We start from the raw sequence: 12,326 nt of genomic DNA on the forward strand, positions 1-12,326 counted from the left end.
TAAATTGTATAGAAAATCTTTGGAGTATTCTGAACAGCGAGGCCTACAAAGATCCGCGCCCAACAACAATGAGCCAATTACGCCGCCGACTTCAACGTACATGGAGGGAGATACCTCAGAAACATTTGATTTCTTTAATTCATTCAATGCCAAACAGAACTAAAAATGTATTGAAAAACAAAGGTGGACTGTCTGGTTATTAAAAACATAAAAACTTGTATATGAGTTGTTTATAAATAAGTTTAGGCATGATGTGAATCATGGAACGAACTTTCTTAACACCCTTTATATACAAATAATCCTAAAATATATTTAAATGATGTCTGATAAACATTCCATATTTGTGTTTTATGCAAAGAAAAGAGTGAGAAAAAACATATTTGTTTGAATCATGGGTTAAATTTACTGTCAGGGCAACTGTAATACCACATTTTAGTGAGTAATTGCATGTAAAGACTTCAAGATTGTTTTTGACATTTTGAAAATATCACTAGACAATACATTAATTTCCACATGACATGTCAAGGAAAACGTTCTAGTAGTTAAATGGTTAAAGAGTGTATCCATTTATTGCAACTTTGGCATATCTGACTGATGTTTGTTTTCCAAACCAATATGGCATAATTGCATGAGCCAACGTCCGCAGGCTAGCGATGTGGTTCATTTGTCACCTGACTGTTTTTGGCAAGTGCGTTTTAAATTCATATTTATAAAATGTTCCACCATCAGCATTCTTCCATGAATTACATGGTACCACTCCCCATAGTTGATAAGGTACGTATCTACTCTTACGTGATCGTTCGTTATCTTCACGTTTTCGTGTATATAATGACAATTGCTGTATTTTAGCCGAGTACATGTACACACAAGCTTGTGTGTCTACATGCAGTGGATTTGTATCATACATTTTCTTCAGTGAAATACTTATCTATTTAGAAATTTATCATTGTACATTTTTTGATGAATACAATTTGTCATTGGTCCACATGCATGTTCTTGATTCTGTGTTATTTGATGGTACTCACTAGGTTACTGCATCAGTTTTGTCAAAATTGATCAATCTATAAAATAGTCCAAGTTCATTTCTTACCGTGAAATTAAAACTAAATTCAGAGATTTTGTTAAATAAATGGGGGTCTATTCAAAATAAAAGCATTGAGGGTGGCTAAACGGGGAAAACGAAGCTGATGCAGACATCATAATAGCAGTACGTTTAATCAGTGGACACCTTGATTATCATGAAAACATAAACTTGTGCTTTCTGATTTATTATCGCCTAATAAAACTAACATAAAATATGGTCTTACTATTATATGTTGAATAGCAAGTAAGTCCGACAGACTCATTTTAGATCAAGTAAAACACATCTAACTCGTTATAACTAGTTAGAATATTATGATAATGATTTAGTATTTCATTATAAGGCGTGAGTGTCTCATAATCACAAGTTAGTGTTTCATTATAACGAGTTAGTGTTTCATTATCACGACTTTGTGTTTCATTATAATGATTAGTATTTCATTATATGAGTTAATATCTCATTATAACGAGTTAGTATCTCATTATAACGAGTTCGTGTATCATTATAACGAATTCGTATCTTATTATAACGAGTTAGTATCTCATTATAACTAGTTGGTATCTCATTATAACGAGTTGATTTCTCATTATAACGATTAATATCTCATTATAACGATTAGTATCGCATTATAACGAGTTGGTGTATCATTATAACGAGTTAGTATCTCATTATAACTAGTTATCATCTCATTTTAATGAGTTAGTATCTCATTCTAACGAGTTGGTATATCATATAACGAGTAAGTATCTCATTATAACGAGTTGGTGTATCACTATAACGAGTTAGTATCGCATTATAACGAGTTTCTATATCATTATAACGCGTTAGTATCGCATTATATCGAGTTAGTATCGCATTATAACGAGTTTCTATCTCATTATAACGAGTTAGTATCTCATTATAACGAGTTGGTGTATCACTATAACGAGTTAGTATCTCATTATAACGAGTTAGTATCTCATTATATCGAGTTAGTATCGCATTATAACGAGTTTCTATATCATTATAACGCGTTAGTATCGCATTATATCGAGTTAGTATCGCATTATAACGAGTTGGTATTTCATTATAACGAGTTGATATCTCATTATAACGATTAGTATCTCATTATAACGAGTTGGTGTATCATTATTACGAGTTCAAATCTCATTATAACGAGTTAGTATCTCATTATAACGAGTTAGTATCTTATTATAACGAGTTAGTATCTCATTATAACGAGTGAGTCTCATTAAAACGAGTTAGTATCACATTATAACGAGTTAGTATATCATTGCAACGAGTTGGTGTATCATTATAACGAGTTAGTATCTCAATATAACGAGTTAGTACCTCATTATAACGAGTTGGTGTATCATTATAACGAGTTAGTATATATTATAACGAGTTGGTAGCTCATTATAACGAGTTTATATCTCATTATAACGATTAGTATTTCACTATAACGATTAGTATTTCATTATAACGAGTTGGTGTATCATTATAACGAGTTATTGTCTCATTATAGCGAGTTAGTATTTCATTATAATGAGTTAGTATCTCATTATAACGAGTTGGTGTATCATATAACGAGTTAGAATCTCGTTATAACGAGTTAGTATCTCATTATAGCGAGCTGGTGTATCATATAATGAGTTAGAATCTCATTATAACGAGTTGGTGTATCATTGTAACGAGTTAGTATCTCATTATAACGAGTTGGTGTATCATATAACGAGTTAGAATCTCGTTATAACGAGTTAGTATCTCATTATAACGAGTTGGTGTATCATTATAACGAGTTAATCATGTCGTAGAAGGGGTAGGTAACCTAGTTATAACGAGTTAGTATCTATGGAACGTCACATTAGGAGAACCAATTTTTTTCCAATCTCGCAATATAGCGATTAGAAATTATTCACACCAAAACTGAATCTGACAGACAAAATCATTTTATCGAGTGTAAGATAACAAAAGCCCACTGAGGGGACACGATTCACAGTCTGCTGATCATGTGACACGATTCAAGGTCTGCTGGTCATGGTACAGGATTCACGATCTGCTGATCATGTGAGACGATTCAAGGTCTGCTGATCTTGTTAAAAAATAAACGCCCTGTGTTACAGACGAGTATCTAATGTTGACTTATATGTATGAATGTTCGTCGACTTTATGATCACGAGACAATGTTCATTTTTTACTCCAAACAAATGAATAAGTGGCAGTCTATTTTCTTTAATTCAACAGAAACACTGCGTTGTCAAGATGTGATATACTTATTTTTTTTCATTTTAATAACCAGTCAAATTGTACAACTATAATTTGTCATATCATTACTAAAACTACCACATCTTCAAGCACGTATGATCTTTAATCAAAGTGGGGGAGGGGGAGGGGGGGGGGCAGCCTGATGAAAGGTAAATGTTGGAATCTGACTTGTCTAGATTGCTTGACACACATTTGTCCCATCTTCAAAACCCTAATTGATGGGAGATGTGGGTGTAGTTTTGGTCTTCATCAGCTAAAACTGCATCAAAACCTTTTTCCACACCTGACTGCTTTCATTTCGTAGTTCGCTAATGGACATGGTCATTCGTTCTTCTTTTTGTTTTCTTCGCTACGTCATTTTAATTCCTATATTTCAAGGTAACAGTATTTTCCGGCATTACTACAATCAAACACAGTTTGGGAAAAAATGAGACGGGGAAGTTAACAAATGTGTGTATTTGCATATGAAAATAACATAGCCATTGTTCATTGTTAAAAAGTGGACCCCCTCCCAATTCTATGTACCTGGTTTTGAATTGCAATTTTCCAGAGAAAATACATACGCATTTTTAAAGATTAACATATGCATAACCTTTCGAACGCCTTCTCTCAAACATTAGATTGTCTTCAAATCGCTCTGATATTGGCGGATTTTTATTTTAAAAATATACTAATGCATACATGCATTTTCAAAAACAATTAATATTAACTAGTGTGAAAATGGATTTGACGATATCAATTCAATCAGTTACATGTGGGTTCAATTAGCAATCTGTTAAGAACTGTAAGTCGCAATTGTTTTCGTTAAATTTTCAACCTTTAGATTTTCAGTTTACATGCACTGTGTCAACCATGTTCGGGTATGCTCTTTCTGACTGTCTAATAAAATGTTGCTTTAAAGTTCACATATAAAGGATGTTGATAATTTTGAAGATGGGGGTGTATGGGGCATTTTTGATAGATAATAGATAGTATGTACACATTAAGACCAAAAATTATACATATGAGGTAGATACCTACATGTTCCATACCCACTGTAAGGTTCACTTCATTTTGTGTCGATCTTGACGCAATATGTAACAATTTCGCTCATATATAAAGACAAAGATATAATTAAGTCCATAAAAGAGAATGGTAGGTAAATATTGCTCTCAGTGATTGATGATACAAAGTTCTTCTATTCATTCAAACCACACCATGACCTGTGTTGATATCGATGCAAAACGTACATTGTTGTAATTATGCAAAATGTAATTATTGAGTTTATCATCTTTTGCTTCGATATCAGGTACGTAGAATGGGAGGGGGCAGGATTTCCAACATGATGCAAAACGGCTTGCATTGTTTATATTTCTTTCCCCCTCTCCATTACCGCCTTTGTTTTATTATTTTATTAAGGTTTTCTGTTTACAACGGAATACTTGATAATGATTTTATAGTTTATCATTATTGTCCCCTCTTTTTTTTGGCGGCAGGCTTTCATGGAAGTGATTGATCAGATTTTCATGAAACTTTCAGAATAAAATTGTATAAAGGGTTTTTTTCTATTCTTTTTTTTTTTTCAAAATCCACGTCACTTCTGGTCTACAAAGGAAGTGGTTGAAAACTTGACAATATTCAGGTTTTGTCGACACGACTTCTCAGAAATGGCTCGATGGAATTTCTTGAAATGATCAGGGATGATAGAGAATTCTAATACTCGAAAACATTTTTTTTTTCATTTTGATAAAATTCACGTCCGTTCATGAAATATATCCGATTAATTGTTTTGCTGTTCCTCGCCACACTCAACATTTTTTTCCAGTTATCTGGTGGCGCAAACTTTTTATTCGTGGAAGATAGAACCAAGATACGATGTAACTGGGAAGAGACCACCGACCTTCCGAAAGTAAACTGGGAAATTTTCTCACTTACCGGTGCAAATGGGATTCGAACAAGCAGCGACCAGACGTGAGAGGCCGTGTGATTTTGAGCGCGATGCTCCAACCATTTTGCCACGGATGCCCCCTGAGATATCTCTGATTTTTCGTTTTTTTGTAAAAGAGGTTTTGTCTGCGCGATATCTTAGAAATAGTAAAAAATTAAATGACACAGGGAGTTTGTAAACTTTATCATTTTTACAGAAAAATTAATTCCGTTTATGACTAAAACTGCTTTAAATGTGTTATGAGTGTCATATTTTAACGTAGTTTTCAAGTTTGAAAGCAATAAAATTCAAATTTTGAGACATTTGCTTTCGATATCTCATGTACCATTACGTGTGACGTCATATGCGTCTTCTTGTTAGAAAATATATGTTAGCCATTTCATAAACATATTAGATTTAATCGACAAAAAAAAAATAATAATAAAAAAAAAAAATAACATAAACAGTATTGCATTAAGGTGTTTTGTGTCGGAAGGATGTACCAATTGTCGGAAGAAAAGATTTAGACTGAGGTTTTTCTTTTTTATTCATTTATTTATTTATTGTTGTTGATTTGTTTAAGTAAAGTGGGAGAAAAAAGGCGTGGATAAATTTTGTTGGAAAATTGTTAGCGAATTACAGATTACAATTCAAAAGTAACAATAGTAAAAGTGATTTATCAAAATGAAGTATTATAATTTCCAATTCAAATTTGATTATCTTGATTGTTATGTTGTTTATTCTTTCGAAATGCAACCGTGGTCAGTGATGGATGCAAGTGCGCACCCCTCCCCTAAAATTTTCAAAATTAAGGTAAATCGTGGTATCTTGTTTAGAAGAATTTAAACTCTCAGAGAAATAAATGACAAAATCGTTTTATTCATTGAATTACTTTTATTGGAAAAACTTGCATTTTTCCCCCAAAACCCGTAAAATTTGCGTCATTTTATTGATTTCACCTGATCGAAAATGGCAGAAAATAGAAAATAATTACTGCATATGAAACATATTTTTAGCCGTATAAAATATGTAACATCCAGGAGCTTCCGGGGACTTCAGTCCCTGGCCCCCAACAGGGTCTTGCTTTGTACCCATCGGGGGCTTCAAGCCGACCGTCAGACCCCCTGCCTCAAAAAGTCCCCCATCACAAATCCTGGATCCGTCCCTGGTGGCAGTAGGACTAGTTTTCATAGATGTAACGTATCACAATTCATCAATAATAATTGCACTGTTTATTTTAGAAACACGACACGAATTACAGATGTTTAAAAGAGTGACAAAATAGTGGGTAGATAGCAACCATTTTTATTCTAACGTTTTCGGGATAGGACTACAGTTCCAAAGGATCTCCATAATGTTGCAAAATAATTTGATGAATTACCGATAATAAGCTACATGTATTAGTCCCAAGTGTTGTTTACACTAAAAGGAGTACCAATTTTGTGCTTGAGCATGTCTAGTGAAGGTGTTTTTTTAATCAAACATCATGTGCAGCATGCAAAATTCTTCGTCTGCTCCGCCATGCTTGTTATTGCGAATTATCTAACACTAATCACAATCAGCTGTTCGAAGAAGGCGCATATGACGTCACCGTACCTCGTGAAAACCTAACTAATTAACGATACCTTTCTTTTAAATCGTGGCTTAAATTTGAATTTGTATTACGGCTAATTATTCCAATCTTTCCACGAACTAGCACCGGAAGCAAACATAAACATGTGGAAATTTCAAATTTATGCTTTTGAAATGAAACTTGCAGGATATGATTAGGTCTATATTGCAATTTCATAACAAAAGTTAGACATACAGGACGTTAAAGCATCAATTTACGATTTTCTGGGGAAAAATCGTAATGTTGATCTTTTTGTCTCCATATATCTCGTTTATAAATCAAGTGTTTAATATGGTTTTCACTAATTTAATTGATATCACATTTTATTATTTTTTTTTCAAAATTCACTTCCGTTGCAAGATATGTTTGATTTCCTATTTTTTTAAATGGTTTTCTGCGATCGATATCTCAGAAACGACTAAAGATTAAGACACCGAACTTATACGAATACTATATCTTAATGGGTAGGTGGGTCCGATGGGGATATATTTGACAGCCCTTGTTACGGCACGTTTGGTCGCCTTGGCACGTTCGGTCGCCCGGGGACGATACGTGCGGAACATTTGGTCGCCGACGACCATTCGTGCCGCACGTTTCGTCGCCAGCGACCAAATATGCCGCACGTATCGTCGCTGGCGACAGAATGTGTCGTGAGGGTGAACACGAATGGTCGTAAATTTTAGGCCATACCCGAGCACAAATTATCGCCACCCAAGCCCCCTGTCACAAACCCCAACTTTGCTTTTGTTTTGCCAAAAGGTGTGTGTTCGTTCGTGCATGTCTGTGTGTATTTGAGTGACGGTGTGAGTGTGTGCGTGTGCATGTGTGTGCATTCATGTGTAATAAAGTTTTGCAATACACACGCACATACGTACACACATTTGTGACACAAGCCAAGCACGATAGACAGCCAATAAAAAACTTGGGCGTTTTTGGATGGAATTTGATGTAAATTTATTTTGCAAACACAGGAGTCGTAACATTTTAGCAACACAATATTCTTACATGCAAATCCTTATGGCACACCGTTTTTACATTTATTCATATTCAAAGTTATCTCATAAATCTTATAAGACATCTGATAAAGGATGTAAATATTCTAATATGTTTTTTACACGAGATATCTTATATAGTATACAATGTATCTGATAAGCTTTATAAGATTTATTATAAACGTTTTTGATTTAAGATATTTCATTAACTCTTATGCGATATTTTATAACTTTTATAAGGTATCTTACAAAAGAAATTTTATAATATATCTTACATATAAGATATCATGTAGAACATATAAGATATCTTATGTTTTATAAGATATCTTTTATTCTTTTTAAGATATTTCATCAATGAATTTTTACAAGATATCTTCTAAACCATATAAAGTATCATATTGTTTTGTAATACTTGTACTTGGGTGACACCTCTGGCCTAAATTGCTCTAGAGTTCGATGTTTATGACGTAGTAGAAAGATGACGAATTATGTCTTTCAAGAATTACCACAACATTTGTTCTGATTATGAATACAATGTGAATTTAGCCGATGTTAAGTTCTGGTTAGACAGGCACTTTAGGCATTTTTTATTATTCTATAAATGGGACTAGGATTTAGGAATTTCGTTGGAAATTAACAGCCGATTTGTGATTTGTTTTGTATACAGATTCAACTCGGCACGGACATTGTTTATTGTTCACCTATTGTAAGTTAGTACTTTGGTACCATCATTTTCTTTCAAGAATTACAAGTAAATATTATTACTTATTTGACTACCGTTGTTAGTGAATTCCGATGCTGAGTAATTCTAACCCATAATAACATGTATAAGATATGTAATAAAACATATTTGATACCCCGTATGTTTTATAAAATATCTCATAAAGCTGATGAGATATCTTATAAAATTCATTTATGAGATATCGTCTTATAAAACATACGAGATATCGTATATGTTTTATAGAATATCTTACAAAAATAAATTTATAAGATATATTCTATCTGAAATATGGAATACAAGTAGTTAAAACATTCATCTATGCAAAGAAAACGACAAATTACACATACCGTATCTAGTTTACTTTTTAGGCATTTGAAGCGAGTGGTTAGTGTTTTATCTGGATTGGAGTTAGACCCCTTTCTATACTTATGGTATCACAGAATTTGGGCTCAAAACGGGCTTAGCCCCTGTGAATAAATATAAATATGGCATGACATACATCCTGATAAGCAAGAGTGCGCAAACACGCATACAACTATACATAAACACACAGATTGAAATACAAAGCAAGTATTATAGCACTACCATCTGTCATGGTTTCATAAGAAAATGAAATCTTTGAACTCGGTATAAACAACACTGCGTATACCGTTTTATATTTACTTACTTAATCATCTTCGTGTATATATGCACATAAGCCTGAAATCAGCTCCCGCCACACTTGTTTGTCCCTTGCCTTCTTTTCAGCTTCTCTCCAAGTTATTCCCATCTCTTTCAACTCTCCATCTAGCATTCTTAGCCAGGTTTCTTTTGGTCTTCCCCTCTTTCTTTTCCCTCCAGGAGTCCATCTGAGAGCGACATTTGCTGGGCATACTTTATTCATTCTCATGGCGTGCCCTAGCCACCTCAATAAGCGTTGTTTAATTTCTAATTGGATGTTCCTTTCAGATGTTTTACCCCATAGGTCTTTATTAGAGATATTTTTCGGCCAATATATTTTGCAGATTCTTCTAAGGCAGGTGTTATGGAAGGATTGCAGCTTCTTAAGGTCGCTCTGAACAAATTTCCAGCACTCTGCTCCAAATAGTAATATGGACTTGACATTACTGCTATAGATCTTTACTTTAGTTTTAAGGGACACTTCCTGATCTCCACAAGGGTCTTACCTGACAAAAAGCTGATCGTACCTTGTTAATTTTCGATGTTATTTATTTTGATGTTCCATTGTTCTTACTTATGATGGCACCTAAGTATCTGAAGTTGTCTATTCCTTCGATGTTATGATTCTGGATTCTAATGGGTGTATTACATGTATTGTTTATCGCCAATACCTTTGTCTTCTTTGCATTTATGTCCAAACCAATAGACTGTGCAGTTGTTTCTAGTCGTGTTGTTTTTCTTTGCATTTGTTGTCTGTTGCTTGAGATGAGACAGACATCATCGGCAAAATCAAGGTGTTCGAGAAATAATTTCATTTTCCATCGTATCCCAGTATTTTCATTTCCGAGGGTAGATCTCATGCACCAATGCATAGCCGTGATAGAGAGAAGAGGAGATATAATACAGCCTTGCCTCACTTCAGTGTGTACATTAAACCAATCAGATTGTTATCCGTTGTGGACAACACAGCATTCATAGTTGTTATATAACGCTTTGACAAGTGCTACTATTTTATCTGGTGGTCCATATGCTGATATTGTTTCCCACATGTAATGTCTATCAATGCTGTCAAATGCTTTTTGGAAATCTACGAAATTAAAGATGATTTTGCTTTACCATTTTAAGCTTTGTTCGATGATTTTTCTGATTGTAAATATTTGGTCAATAACCCTCTGTTTCGTCTAAATCCTGACTGTTCTTCCCTTAATTTCTTGTCGATTAAGTCATCTATTCTATTTAACACTATTCTAAGAAATACTTTACTTGGTATGGATAACAATGTTATACCTCTCCAATTGTTGCAGAGTGATAGGTCTCCTTTTTGGGGAAGTTTTATGATGATGCCTTTGCCCAGTCCTTCAGAATGTTTTCATTGTTCCAGATCTTATTGATTAGTTGTTGTAGAATAGTTGCTGTAATCTCTACATCTACTTTAAGTACTTTAGCACAAATCTAATTTATATTTAGTCAACATAATATTGATTAACAGCTCTTTACGTGTACCACTTACCATGTAACGTATTGTAAAATAAATTCATCAGTGCTATCATGATGAACAATTTGGAAAAAAAAAAGAAAAGGAGAGAGGGAGAGAGAGAAACGGGGATACTCTGTGTATGTGGTTGCGTGAGTGAGAGTGAGATATATATTACATAGGGATGATTGGAGGGCAGCGCTGTGATAGTTCATAGTGAGCAGGCGTCTATGGAGGAATACTACAGTTTTGTGGGTATATCCATGCCATGTTTTGTGCACTCTCTCCTCTTGTAGGCCTACCCTTTTATGCCACATTTATGAAATTCAAGAATAGGCCTATTCTCTGAACACTTAAGACATGTCGAAGGTTTGAAGAGCTGTTTCGAATCGGAATAAGATGTGCTATGATTTTTATAGGGGACGTTCATTACCATCTGATTGTTAATTGAAGGCTACTAATTAGCGTCATATCTTCCTTAGCTATTATCCGCCAATTCAAAGGACTCGTTCGTTTTGATCAAACCGGATGAAATTGAAGAAGAATTTGGAAAAAAATGAAGGAGGATGAGAATTACAAGGGAGAAAGAGAAGGAAGAGAAGTAGATGCTGGAGGAGGAGGATAAAAGCAAAGTTGGGGTTTGGGAATGGGAGCTTGGGTGGCGACCATTCGTGCTCGAGTATATACTAGAATTGGCGACCAATCGTGTCCACCCTCACAGCACGTTTGGTCACCCGGCGACGATACGTGTGACACAAATGGTCGTCGACAATCAAATGTGCCGAGACGACCACATGTGCCGTAACAAGCCCTTACTCCTGCTCGTGATCGTAAGTGAAAAATGAAACGTCAAATTTCAAAGTTATGTATTTCGAACAAAACTTGCATGGTGTAGTTAGTTTTCTTTTGTAGTCTCAGAAAATGTTAGACCTACCGGAAGTCAAAACAGCAGCTTCCGGTTTTTCGATAAAATGCTTTTATATATAATTTTCATCTTTTTTTGTTCCCCAAAAATCTCGCTTATGTTTAATAAATGTAAATGACAGCCCTTCTCCTTCCCCTATGACAAGCGTAGGTGAAGGGATGACTACTGTACATTAAGTAATAATCAAACTGCGATTATCTATGTAAGTCGGCTGCTTGAAGTTTATTGACTTAGAACTATTATATTTGAAACGCTTGGGAAATGCAAATAAAGGATTATTGTGTCTGCAGTAAATCAGGGAAACACTGGCGTGCAGTAATATTTCCCGTACCGCTTCATGATATAAAACTGCATATTACACAAGAAAACAGTAAAATGACCGATTAAACGTGTCTTGTTATAACTTAAAAGGATATGAAAATTATCCATGTATCTATGAACCTGTAAATATCCTTCCATCGAACTCATATTACTGAATCCATGTGTACCAAAGAACGAATGTTAAAAGTTATGTGTTTTATTCGTCTTGCTGTTTCTTAGAAAGTCTTTGACATTCAATTATGAAACTTGTACGGATGGTAGACTGTTGTTTCTAAATTTCTGATAGGTCTGTTAATTTTGTTCATCACTTCCGGTCGTCACAGGAAGTGATGGGATATAATTTCTAATAAGAATATTTCTAGTCTTTGAAACAATTAATCAAAAGGA

Source organism: Ostrea edulis, chromosome 3 (assembly GCF_947568905.1).
Source record: "Ostrea edulis chromosome 3, xbOstEdul1.1, whole genome shotgun sequence".
Taxonomy (NCBI): domain Eukaryota; kingdom Metazoa; phylum Mollusca; class Bivalvia; order Ostreida; family Ostreidae; genus Ostrea; species Ostrea edulis.